The 14,191-nt window shown below is 37.3% G+C and overlaps 1 protein-coding gene and 1 long non-coding RNA gene across 51 annotated transcripts in view; both read right to left on the reverse strand.

The window, feature by feature from the left end:
- Positions 1–14,191, reverse strand: part of adgrb2 (adhesion G protein-coupled receptor B2) — a 550,430-nt gene that overhangs the window by 165,345 nt on the left and 370,894 nt on the right. The window lies entirely within an intron of this gene.
- Positions 10,653–14,149, reverse strand: LOC141379168 (uncharacterized). Its single transcript, XR_012395211.1, has 3 exons — positions 12,427–14,149; positions 12,091–12,343; positions 10,653–11,998 (listed from the first exon to the last, which is right to left on the reverse strand). It is a non-coding gene; the product is annotated as an uncharacterized lncRNA (long non-coding RNA).

Consider the following 14,191-nt stretch of genomic DNA (forward strand, 5'->3'; position numbering starts at 1 on the left):
TAATGCTACTACTACTACTACTACCACTAACTAACTAATGACACTACTACTACTACTACTACTAATATTAATAATTATAGTAAAAAATGATTTATCGAAAATCAATAGGACACTGTAAAACACATGACTTATTCTGAAGTAAACACAGAAGTTGTGTTCCAAATGGCACACTGTACACTATGCACTTACACACTATTTACTTATGCACCTAAACACTCAACACTATAGTATATGTATGTAGTTTCATCCCAAATGGAACATTTATTTATTTTTATTTATTTATTTATTTTTAACTAAGCGCAAATTCAAACCATTTCTCTGATAATCTTTGATGGTCACCAAATTAATGAAATAAACCTAAACTACCAAATAATACCTGCCATGAGTGTAACCACATTCACCATTGGGAGCCTCTTATAGGAGAATTTCTCTTTCACGATTGAAAATAAATAAAGTAGTCCAACATCAGTGCCCAATACCTGCGCCCTATTCACTACATCAGCAAAGCTGCGTCCGTGAAGTGTCCAACATTTCACATATCTGTTTTACAGGCGAAAAACTGCATCATCCGGGTAATTAAAGTGCACTTATTATTTGTAGTTTTCAGTGTGAGTTTAGAGTTTAGTTCTACAACAAAATCGTGAATAGTGCATACATATGCAATTTGGATATGCAAAGATATTAAAGCAGTTGTGTTCAACCCTGTTCCAGGACATCTACCTTCCTGCAGAGTTCACCTGCAATCTTGATAAAAAAAAAAAAAAAAACACCTATTTCCTACTTAGTTGGTTTAGTTGTGTTTGAACAGGGTTGGAGCTAAACTCTCCAGGAACAGGGTTGAGCACCCTATAATAAAGGATCTAATTTCAAACACCAACGATGCATTTAACATGCACTTTAATGCTCACATTTATAGTCATATCTGTCCATCTACTCTGCATACAACTGAGGTTTATATCAAATTTAGCATTTTAATATCTCTGTCTTGTTACATTATAAGATCCTTAGTAGAATTCAGGTAAAAAATCAATGGTAGAAACTACTTTGTCTGCCTGTTTGGCCGAACTTTAAAGTTTGACAAGGAGGTTTCAATGAAAGAAAATAAATAAATAAATAAATAAATAAATAAACTAAATACATAAATAAATAAACATCTTGCAAAGTAGAGCAGAGTTTATGCTGCAGTAGGATAGACTATAGTGATTGAAAGGAAAGGACATGCTCTATCAGATTAGCTGATTCTACAGAACGTTGTACATCCATATTCAGCATTAGATGTTGGCGCATGCTACATTTGGATTGCTTCCAGAACACAGGGGGAAAAAGGCCTGTATACAAGAAAAAAAATGTAATAAAGAGGAAGTTGCAGCCCACAGATGAAGAGCCAGGGAGGTAATTATTTGTTCTTGGCGAGACATTAGCACAGCTTGAGTTTCAGCATGGATGAAAATCACTCTTTTGCAGGATTCATCTCCGCAAACATCTCCTTCACAGCCCATTGAGTGTATGTGTATGAGCACATTACCCTGCATCCACTCACTGTGTCTGTCTGAAGCTAAGATAATCTGCTTGTGTGTGAGGGTTAGATTTAAAGCGATAGTTCACCCTGCAAATGAGCATTTTGGGAAATACTTTACTTGAAGTGTTCATAAGACTTTTATAACACCTTTTGATTTAGTGCATGCTTATAACAAGTGTTATTAAGTGTGATTCGCTTAGGTCAGTTTTTAATGCATTTTATATTTGAGGTCTTTATTATGACAACTTGACATTACGAAGATAACACAACTTGTCATAAATCTGTAATAAACATGATTATCATGTGGCCATTATAAATGTGCCAGCAATGTTTTTCTAATGGCTTTACAGTAGAACAAACTGAATTTGTCAATCAGATCCCTGATACTCTAACAAATGATTTTATAACAGTGTCATTAATATTCAAATGCATTTAATAAGATACATTCATTCATTCATTTTTATTTGGCTTAGTACCTTTATTTATACAGTATGTTTTACACAGTAGATGCCCTTGCAGCCACAACCAAGTACTAGGAAACACCCTTACACTCTCATTCAAACATACACATACACTATAAACAATTTAGTTTATTAAATTCACTGACAGCACATGTCTTTAGACTGTGGGGGAAATCAAAGCACCGAAAGAAACCCACCTGAAGACGGGGAGAACATGCAAACACCACACAGAAATGCCAATGACGCCAGCCAGAGCTCGAACCAGTATCCTTCTTGCTGTGACGAAACAGTGCTAAGCCCTGAGCCACCATGCCATTCAAATTCAATTTGTACCCCTGTATTTGAGGTCCAGAGACAAATTAATGACATCAATCAAGTTCAAGTTCATGACGCAATTATAATGGCCTCATGATAATCATGTTTATGACAGATTTATGATAAGTTTTGCTGTCTCCGTAATGTCAAGTTAGCATGACAAAGACAACATTTAGGTCAAGTTAAAAACATCTCAAAAATGTAATCTCTGCTTTTAAAATGACTAACTGCCACTTAATGAAAGTTAGCACACATAAAATTCAATCCTTCATATTCATTAGATGTCATGTAATGATTATAATGGTCTGGTGACAGTCTTATTAACACCCCCATCCAAGTAAAGTGTTACTAAATTCAGTCATCATTTACTAAACTTTGACGTGACTTGACTTTTTTTTCCCAGTTGAACACTATACAAGATACAAGCATGCTAAAAAACTTTGATGGCATTCATTTTCCCCACTATGAATGTAATGTTTATAGGTTCCAAGCATTTTCAATATAAATAATAGAAATTCTTCTGTGCTCAACAGAATAATAATAATAATAATAATAATAGTAATAAAATAATAATAATATAATAATAATAATAATTCTTAAAATTTTTATAGCGATTTTCTGGACACTCAAAGCGCTTTACGCAACCCAAGCTCATTCTGGAAACGTAGCCCCGCGTACGTTTCTGGAGACCGCGATTTATGTGGCCGGAGGTACGTAAAGGCCGCGTTTGTTTTTTTTTCGAGCGAACGCCGTGGGGCGGTGTGGCGCCGCTCCGCCCCTCCTCTTCGCCCGGCCGACGGCTCGCCTCCGAGTGGAGGGCTTTCCCGACGCAATCAGTTCGACTGCCTAGCTCACAGCGTTGCGTCGGCGGAGCGGAGGCCCCGGAGGAGGACGAGCCGGAGCCGGCCATGGTGGACGACGACCGGGATCGAGTCCAGGGAACGGCAGGTTCCGGAAATCAGGTAAGACGAAAAACGGAATCCGGAAAATAAGGGCGAGAACGCGGCGGGATCCGAAAACGTGGTCGAAATCGAAGACGGGGGCTTTTGCTTTTTTTTTTTTTTTTCGATCCGGCGGCTATTCGCGCGAGAACGGCGCGGGCGCAGTCCGCAGAAACGTCCGCGGGACTACATTTCCACAATGAGCCCGGGTTGGCTTTACACATTGGGGGGAATCTCCTAATCCACCACGAAAGGGCAAGATCTACCTAGAAGACGGCACGGCAGCCATATTGCAAATGAGTGCCCCCTGCTGGTCACACGAACACAACTGAATATTAAAGAGAAGGTGGGCCATAGAGTAGCCCCTCCCCTTAAAAAAGACAATAGTGTTTTGTTTTATGTCAGCTCTACCAGTGAGAGTGGTTAAACTGAAGCACCTCAATTGAAAAGCAAAAGTTTTTAAGGAGGGCAGTGCATGTTAGATACTAGAGAGCATTTGATTGGTCAAGATTTGACGAGAAACTGTAATATGAGATGACATAAAAAAAAAAAAAAAATCATTGATCCAATTAGGCAAAAGTGACAAACTGGAAACGTTGGATGTTTAGATCAGGTCTTCTAAAAGCAAATGTTGTCACTGTTTTGTAACACACTAGCTTATAGAGATCTTAAAAACTAACATACCGATACTAACATCAAAAAAATTGTTGTTTTTTGTTGTTGTTTTCTTTTTTTTCAATTAGTCAAGGGACCTTTAGGTAGCTATTCACTTGCATTTAATGAATCATCAAGAACAACAGTTTCAGTTTCAGTTTAAACATCCTCTTTCATGCACTACAACAATAATAATAATAATAATAATAATAAAAATAATAATGATAATTATAAAAGTCAAAAGAGTAAATTAACAGCACCTTTCCTTTGTCTTTTCTATTCAAACCTCACATCAACTCAACCACCTTGAACACATGTTTATTTTCAAATGTGACTGCGGTTGATTATGCTGGCTGTGGCTTTGCGTTTACAGTTCAATGTTTTACACTCCTCATATGCCTGCGCCATCTGTCTTCCAAAGCCCATCACCTTAGTTTTAATGAGAAACGTGCCACAAATGAAGTCTAGCATTGCTGATAGCACATAAATAATTCGAGTCCATCATAATGGCCCACATAGACAGAGATTTGCATTCAGCCATGTTTCATAACACCATGCTATCATCTGTTAGTACATGTTTCATTTTAGGAAAACAAGTGAACAATGTGGGTGGTGAGATACTTAGGACAGGAAAAGTTGTTCAATTATTTATACATAATCGTATCCCAAACACTTACTTATACATAGTAAACTTTTTTTTAAAGTCACTTAAGTTATGAAATATCACAATTGAAAATAGCTTGTTGATCACTGTCAGTCTTTCGTGTTTTGTTTGGATGCTGGTTTGCAGGTGGAACCACTAAGCCTTTGTCTTATCCTATTTGTACCAGGTTTATATGTATATATATATATATATATATATATATATATATATATATATATATATATATATATATATATATATATATATATATATATATATTTATATATATTTATATATAAATCGCCGTTATAAGCATTAACGCTTATCTCTAATCGGGCGATAAAAAATATCGCTGTTAATCTATTCTCAAAGTTGAGTTGAGAGCTGGGACTATTCTACGCAAGCTATGATGACTTTCACCTTGATATTTTAACACCGATGTATACTTGGACGAATTGCACTGTAGGTGGCGAGAACGAATCTTCGAACCTGTGTGTATTCCTACTATGAATTTACCACATCAAACATGTTAATGTTGGCTCCACATCTAACTATCAGGCACCTGTAGAGTTTATGCGTTTGAGTAAAACATATACAAATAAAACGGATCAGGTACTTTTTAAAATGAATGACGGTGAATGAAAGTCAAACCGATGAGCCATCTGACAAAAAAGTGCCCTTCTGAATCAAATCAGCACTATGCCCTTCTGGATCTTTCACTACTAACTAAGCTGACATGGACATATGTAATCTAGTTATTTGCCTTAATAGACAATGATATAATTAGGGTGTTTACGTGAAGTGCTTTCATGTAAGAGTTTCCTGTAATTTTGGATGACTTTAACTGCAGTTCGGCAGTTTCACATTCACTCGTGAACATTTCATCCATGCCTTCGTGACCAAGTATGGACTGGGTAGAGTGTTATGGAAATTAATAACCAACGTCAAATGGAAAAAATAAAACTTCAGCATTTTGCGATGTGTGTGTGTGTGTGTGTGTGCGTGTGCGGTCCTTTACTGACAGCCAAGTGTGTGGATCTTGTCGGAAAATATGGCGAAAAATCCTTCATGATGGTAATAGTTTGATCGATGTGTTAACTTCAATAATGCCACTAAAATATGCATACTCCACATGTCTTAATTCTATTTCTGTTTAGTTCAGTTATGACTTTAGTCGGATTAAGGTGATCAAAAAAAAAAAAATTTAAAAAAAAATAATAAAAAAAAAAAAAAAAAAAAAAAAGCTGTTCGGAGCTTATATAGGCCTACAGTTTAAAATTCATCTTTAACTAAATTATCAGTTAGTAACACACGTACATCTTATTGAACATAATTTATTTTCATCACCATTTATCATAGTATAACAGTTTCTTAAGCAGTTTGTGTGGCATTTTGTTAACAGGAGATGAGCCCCCGGTCTAATGCGCCACTTGGCTTGAGAAACCCGTTCTCAAAGACTTGCTTAGTCATTATTTGGGTAGCACACATACTCTGAATGCCTTCGGCAGACTTCATATGAGCCATTTTATTCTAGATTAATCTAGATTTTTCCAAGATTATAGTGAGATTATTCTAGATAAAAAAGAAAATCTATGCCCACCCATAATTATTATTATTATTATTATTATTATTATTATTATTATTATTATTATTATTATTATTATTATTATTAAGGACAGACAGACATATAAATTGATGGATAGACGGATAGATAGATGGATGGATAGTTGGATATAGACAGATAGACAGACTCTAAACTGCGGCAAAGAACCACCCACTTTGACTTTGAAAATGTTGTCTAACTGACAGATAAATCAACAAACTACAATACACTTCTTTTATTTAACATTGAAGAACAGATAAATCTGAAATGGATAATACTATGACAGCAGTGCAGTTTCCAAGTGGTTTAACTAGCAGTACTCCAGACTAGGAATGACTTAATATACAAATAACTGAATAGAAAAATGTAAGGAAATTCAAGGAAATTCTAAACAGCAATTAAATGCGCATATTCATATTATCAAAGCTTGATATACAATGACTGGCTATAGCTACAGTTGAGTTTACATGTAATTAGCTATATTCTGATTCAATTAACTCTCTGTGACTTTAAAGCCCTGTGTGTGAACACATCTAATTGATTTGGCCTATTTCAGCACCATGGACAGCAACCGCTTGGGGAAATGTGCATGTTATTTGTACTGATGCAAAGCAGAATGATTACTTTGAAAGTGACTGAGTTTACTGCAACATCCAAACAGCAACTTTACTAAAATAATATTGAATGATGATCACTTTAAGTATTAAAGTGACTAAGAGTTACTACCAAGTGGTGCAACTGACGTCCAATATGCAATGAAGAATTTACAAATAATTCAAATTGGATGGAAAAATTATTAGAGGAGAAAAACATGCCACGAGAAAACAACACATTTGGCATAAGGGGAAGGTAAATATATGAGTAACCTATAATGACCCTCATTTATTTTAATTTATTGTTGTTAACTTTTATTTATTTATTTATTTATTTATTCATTTATTTATTTATTTATCTTCAGGACACTTGTTTGAAAACAATAATTTTTGCAAATTTTATATACTCCATATACTGTAACCATACATCTAGTGTCCTTACAAGGGCAACGTTATCACTAAAAGCACAATATTTTCCACTTATTTATTTATAGGTTTTTTTTATCCTCGCTTCTTTCCACCTCAGCCTCAGGGATTCAGAGTTCTATACTTTACAAAATGGCAGGAAGAAGCCAAGGGATGTGAACAAGCGGAGTAAACAAAAAGTGCCTTGTAGGACATATTCTCCTTGCTGCTCCCTAGAGAAGTTCCCCATTTACTGGGTTACAAACAGATTAAAGAAACAGACCCCGGGTCCCCTAGGAGCCCCTTTGAGCCTCACAGACCCTACACCTCTGCTGTATGCATCCTATAGCCTGGGATGATGAAGAAAAAGAAGAAAAGTGAAGTTGGAAGAAAAACATGTCCAGACATTGTGTCTTTTGTATCAATGTGTGTTTTTTAAAGTGTAATAAGAAGCCGCACTAGAACTACTTTGACCTCTCACTGTAAATTAGTTAACTTTACTTTAAAAAAGTGAGTAAACCAATTGCTTTTAAAAGGATACTTTAAATACTGAGTTAATGCCGGAATTGCACTGTAAAAACAAAAGAAAGTTGACTTAACTCAAAATTGTAAGGCAACTTGCTGCAGAGCTTTTTTGAGTTGACTTTCAAAGTACTGCATTTGACTCGATTTAAGTTGAGTAAACTTAGAAAAATGTCTAGTCGCCTTAAAATTGTAAGCTATATATATATATAGCTATGCCTGCTGGGGGAAGGATATCTACCCACTTAAAGAAACAGTTCACCCCAAAATGAAATAAAATTAAATAAATCCCTTACATTTATTCATACTCAAGTGGTTCTACGCTTTTAGAATTAATTTCTTCTCCTAATTACAAAATGAAAATGTGTTATGAAGAATGTTGGGAAAAAAGTAGGAAGAAAAATATACTATGGAAGCCAATGAGTGTTTTTTTGTTTACCGCAAAAGTCTTTAGTACATCTTCATCTGCGTTCCACGGAAGAAAGAAATTCAAATTTTGAAACAAGTAGATGATGGGTAAATGATGAAATTCATTCATTCATTTTCTTGTCTGCTTAGTTCCTTTATTAATTCAGAGTCGCCAAAGCGGAATGAACCGCCAACTTATCCAGCAAGTTTTACGCAGCGGATACCCTTCCAGCCGCAACCCATCTCTGGAAAACATCCACACACACACATTCACACACACACACTCAAACACTACGGACAATTTAGTCTACCCAATTCACCTGTACCGCATGGCTTTGGACTGTGGGGGAAACCGGAGCACCTGGAGGAAACCCACGCGAAGGCAGGGAGAACATGCAAACTCCACACAGAAATGGCAACTGAGCCGAGGTTCGAACCAGTGCCCCAGCGACCTTCTTGCTGTGAGGCGACAGCTCTACCTACTGCACCACTGCCTCGCCCTAAATGATGAAATAATTTACAATTTTTATTTTTATTTTTAAATTTTTTAAATCTCTTTAAATGCATAATGTCAGATGTATATGCTGTTATCTTAAAAGGTACTCAGATGCTAGGTCCTTTTTAATGCTGCTTGTAGCTTTAATTTCCTTCTGCTTTCCTTCATTTTTTTTGTCCTCAAATTCGCCTCTGCAGCAAGATCAACACAAGCGTAAATGAAAGAGAGAGACAAACAAAAAGAGAGAGAGGGATAGAGAGAGAGATTACTGTATCCTCCAAGTTTTCATAAATAGAGCAGCTTGGTAATTCCCACCCGCTGTAAGAATTGAGAGGAAGATGTTGAGCTCTATGACACAATGGCCTCGCCGGCTGCTGGAATTGAAGAATGAAAGTCGACCATCAGAGATGTGTCTTCACGGGCCATTGTGCTCGACTGCGATCTCCATCGATCTCGCTCTGTCTCCACTCTCATTTCCTGCGGATTAGAACTTCCCTCTTCAGCGCTTTACACAAAGAAGAGAGGAGACCGGGGCGATGGTAACGGGGGGACATTCCTAATGCTCAAAATGCCTTCAGTCACACTCAAGTTACAATAACTCTTACTCAGCGCAATTCTGAGCCGCACAGTAAAGATCAGCAAAGTTCTGCTCCTGCCAGAGGAGGAAAAAATGCAGCTTGTTTTTGATAAATGGAAAATTTTGCAACATTTATTTTAAATCTGGAATTTTTTGGAACATTATATATGCATTTACTGTTACTGATCAAGTTGATGCATCCTTGCAGCCGGTTCGAATGCTATCACTCGATTGAATGACCGTTATCAGTGATCATCAGCTGATAGATATGGGCCAGTAGGGGCCTTCCACGCCTACTGGTAGGCTCAGAAGGCTGTTATCATCCATCCACATGGTTAATCAGCAATAGATCACATATGGCTGTGGCCGAAGTATATAATAATTATTTAAATTATTTATTGAATTTCCCATTAATTGTATTTTATTAACGTCTACCCCTACCCCAACCCTAAACCCAACTGTCACAGTATTGTAAAAACAGATCTGGATCTGGAGTCTTCCCTGTTAGTATAGCTGATTAACCACAATAATTATTTAAATTATTTATTAAATTTCCCAATAATTGCATTTTATTAACGTATACCCCTACCCCAGCCCTTAACCCAACCATCACAGTTATGTAAAAACAACTGGATCTGGAGTTTTCTCTAATAGTATAGCTGATCAACCATGTGGATGGATGATAACATCCTTCCGAGACTACTGGCTGATAACCACTGATAATGCCCATTCAATCGAGTGATAACATTCGAAGCGGGTGATCCTTGCTGAGAAAAAGTTAAATAAATAGTTCACGCAAAACAGTGTTTACTCACTATTTACTCACCCTCAATGAAAATCTTTTCGAGTTGCTTTCTTCTATTGAACATAAAGGAAAATATTTTTAAAGAAAGGTGAAAATTTGTAACCACTGACGTCCATAAAACAAATACTATGGGAGTCAGTGTCAGTGTCAGAGTCAGTGGTTAAAGGTTTCCAGGATTTCTCAAAAAAAATTTATTTTGTGTTCAAGAATAGTGAACTATCCCTTTAAATAAATAAATAAGTAAATAAATGAATAATAATAAAAATAATAATTAAAATGCTAATATAGGCGAAGCAGTGGTGCAGTAGGTAGAGCTGTCGCCTCACAGCAAGAAGGTTGCTGGGTCGCTGGTTCGAGCCTCGGCTTAGTTGGTGTTTCTGTGTGGAGTTTGCATGTTCTCCCTGTGTTCACGTGGGTTTCCTCCGGGTGCTCCAGTTTCCCCCCCAGTCCAAAGACATGCGGTACAGGTGAATTGGGTAGGCTAAATTGTCTGTAGTGTATAAGTGTGTGTGTGGACGTTTCCCAAAGATGGGTTGCGGCTGGAAGAGCATATGCTGCATCAAAAACTTGCTGGATAAGTTGGTGGTTTATTCTGCTGTGGCAACCCCGGATTAATAAAGGGACTAAGCCAACAAGAAAATGAATGCTAATATATAAACACAGTTGAAGACAGAATTATTAGCCCCCCTTTGATTTTTTTTTTCTTTTTAAATATTTCCCAAATGATGTTTAAAACAGTTTTAGCATTTTTTTCGATAGTCTACAGAACAAACCATCACTATACAATAACTTGCCTAATTACCCTAATCTGCCTAGTTAACCTAATTAACCCAGTTAAGCCTTTAAATGTAATTTTAAGCTGTATAAAAGTGTCTTGAAACTATCTAGTAAAATATTATTCACTGTCATCCTGGCAAAGATAAAATAAATCTCAAATTCCATCCATTTTTTTTTTGTAACAATGTCATTTGTCAATTTTCAAATATTTTGGGTTCATTTTTTTCATACTTATTTGTCAGCAGTGATGCATTAAATTGAAATTTTTCAAAATCAAAAATGCTAGAATGATTCATCAAAATCACTTTAATGTGACACTGAAAACTGGAGTAATGGTGCTGAAAATTAAGTAAAGGTTTATTCAAATGATTGACAATGTTACATTTGAGAAAGAAAGGTTATATTGTGTAATTTGATACAAATAATCTCTTTATCTGGGGTGGCACGGTGGCTTAGTTGATTAGCACTGTCACCTCACAGCAAGAAGGTTGCTGGTTCAAGCCCCAGCTGAGTCAGTTGATGTTTCTGTGTGGAGTTTGCATGTTCTCTCCGTGTTGGCGTGGGTTTCCTCCGAGTGCTAAGGTTTCCCCCACAGTACAAAGACATGTGCTATAGATGAATTGAATAAGATGGTCGTAGTGTATGTGTGTGAATGCGAGAGTGTATAGGTGTGTCCCTATGCTGGGTTGCAACTCAATGCATTTAGGCTGTAGTTCAAAGTGAGGATCAGAATGGAGAAGAAAGATGATTTAAGTGACATGGTTGTTGGTGCCAGACAGACTGGTCTGAGTATTTCAGAAACTGCTGATCTACTGGGATTTTCATGCACAACCATCTCTAGGGTTTACAGAGAATGGTCCAAAAAGAGAAAATATCAAGTGTATGGCAGTTCTGTATGGACAAAAGCCTTGTTGATGCCAGAGGTCAGAGGAGAATGGCCAGTTCCAGCTGATAGAAAGGCAACAATAACTCAAATAACTGAGTTACAACAGAGGTATGCAGAAGAGCATCTCTGAACGCACAACACGTCCAACCTGGTGACAGATGGGCAACAGCAGCAGAAGACCACACTGGGTGCAACTCCTGTCAGCGAAGAACAGTAAACTGAGGCTGCAATTCGCACAGGCTCACCAAAATTGGACAATAGAAGATTGGAAAAATGTTGCCTGGTCTGATGAGTCTTGATTTCTGCTGCAAGATTTAGAGGGTAGGGTCAGAATTTGGAATCAACAGCATGAAAGCCTGGATCCATCCTGCCTGGTATGAACGGTTCAGGCTGCTGCTGGTGGTGTAATGGAGTGGGGGATATTTTATTAACACTCTTTGAGCCTGTTAGTATCAATTGAGCATCATGTCAACACCACAGCCTACCTGATTATTGTTGCTGATCATGTCCATCCCTTTATGATCACAGTGTACCCATCTTCTGATGGCTACTTCCAGTAGGATAACACGTCATGTCACTGTCATTGAACATAACAATGAGTTCACTGTTCTCAAATGGCCTTCACAGTCACCAGAACTCAATCCAATAGAGCACCTTTGTGATGTGGTGGAACAGGAGAGAAATCTGCAGCAACTGCATGATGCTATCGTGTCGTGAATTTTCAAGTACTTGTTGAATCTGTGCCACAAAAGATTAAGACAGTTCAGTCCAGCATGGTGTGAGGTGTACCTAATAAAGTGGCCGGTAAGTGTATGCCTTACGGGGGTTAAAGATGGTTTAAGACATTTAGAAACTGCTTTCATTCCAGCCTTCAGAAATAATTTCATTCCAGCTAAATGCAAAAGGACTATCTGAGGAAGAAAAAAAAAATGTAATTACAAGAAATACTGTGAAAATATCCATGGTCTAGATATCAATTGAAAAATATTTTTAAAAGAATAATAATTTTGACTTTAACTGTACATCACACCGATGGAGAGTGTTTAAAAACCCATTAATAATGTGTATGCGTGTGTCGGTGTGTATATGTGATGGGGACACATGCTGCTTCTCATCTCATGTGAAGCGCTAAAAGCCCTGTCCTTTTCATAGGGAGCGACCAAAGGCTTCCTACAGCACTGAAAAGGGCACCAGAACCTGCTGGCAATTAACAAGAATCACAACTGATAGAGAAAGATAGACAGAGGGAAAGAGAGTGTGTGTGAGAGAGAGAGAAAGAGAGAGTGAGAGAGAAAGATAGAGAAGCAGAGATAGAACCAGACTGATTGATCAGATGAAACGGGATGGGGAACAAGGTGAATAAAGGTAAAATGGCCAGAGAGTGAAGAAGAAGTGAACTTCAAGGCTACAGGGAGGAGAAATGGAGGAAAACAGAGCCGAGGGAGGGAGATCAGCTGGAAGGAAAGGTGGCATTAAGATGAAAGAAAGCATGTGGAGAGTAGTTGCACTTCAAACGAAGGTCAGGAAGCAAAACACAGTGATGTACTGAGAGGAGAGAAAGAGTGAGACGGGTAATTAGCAGACATATAGAGAGAGAGAACAACAGAAGGAATACTAACAGCGAAAGGCAAATGAGAGTGTGAATGTGTATGTTAGGGTCTGTTAGCGTATGTCAGCTTAGTTTATTACACACCTCTCTGGATTGCGGTTGGTTAACAGCAACGCATTCTGTCAACAGATATCTTCTGCAATGACCTGGAAACTGTACACCTGACCGTTGTCCTTGGCAACCAAATTCCTATATGGTTACTTTAATGTTGTTCACAGACGGTTTGTAATTTTCTTTTTTCTCACCCAATATAATCATCGTGATCCAATGTTTTCTGTCTGCCTGCCTGAACTGCTGGAATGTTTCACAATTTAAAATATAATGTGTATGTCTTAGTCTCTTTTCTTCATCTATGATTTAACACAATCTACATTATTAAAAAATGCTATAAATAAATATCAATTGAATTCTGTGTTATTATGTGTATTAGTATTTCTGGAATTTCGCATATCGATTTTTAGGTTGGATACTGTTCATTGTTGCAATCTGCTGTTCATTTTAAATGTTGAACAATTTAGGCTTTATCTTAATGATCTAGGCTCAAAGTCTAAAGCGCATGCACAAAAAAGGGCATGCCTGAATATTTTTATATTTTAAGGGCGGAAAAATACACTTTGCACCCTGGCGCATGGGCTAAAAGGGTTGTGCTTATTATCCTAATGAGTTTTGATTGTGTTTCGAGCATTACGTGCATTAAATCAATCAGAGTCTCATCTCCTATTCCCTTTAAGAGTCAGTTGCATCGTGTCATGGTGAATTTGCCATTTATATGGCAGAATTTGTAAGTTGAAAAACTGAAGGCTTTACTAGTGATAAAACAGTTAAACAGACCATCTGCAGTGTGAGGATAAAGAACGAGCCTCCTCCACTCGGCCTCTTTACTTTCTCTTTACCTTTACTCTTTACATTACTCCTTTACTTTGGTGAATAAGGCAAATGGTGGAAACTCACTCCACTGAAGACATCCATTAGTCTAC

This window comes from Danio rerio, chromosome 19 (assembly GCF_049306965.1).
Source record: "Danio rerio strain Tuebingen ecotype United States chromosome 19, GRCz12tu, whole genome shotgun sequence".
Classification (NCBI taxonomy): domain Eukaryota; kingdom Metazoa; phylum Chordata; class Actinopteri; order Cypriniformes; family Danionidae; genus Danio; species Danio rerio.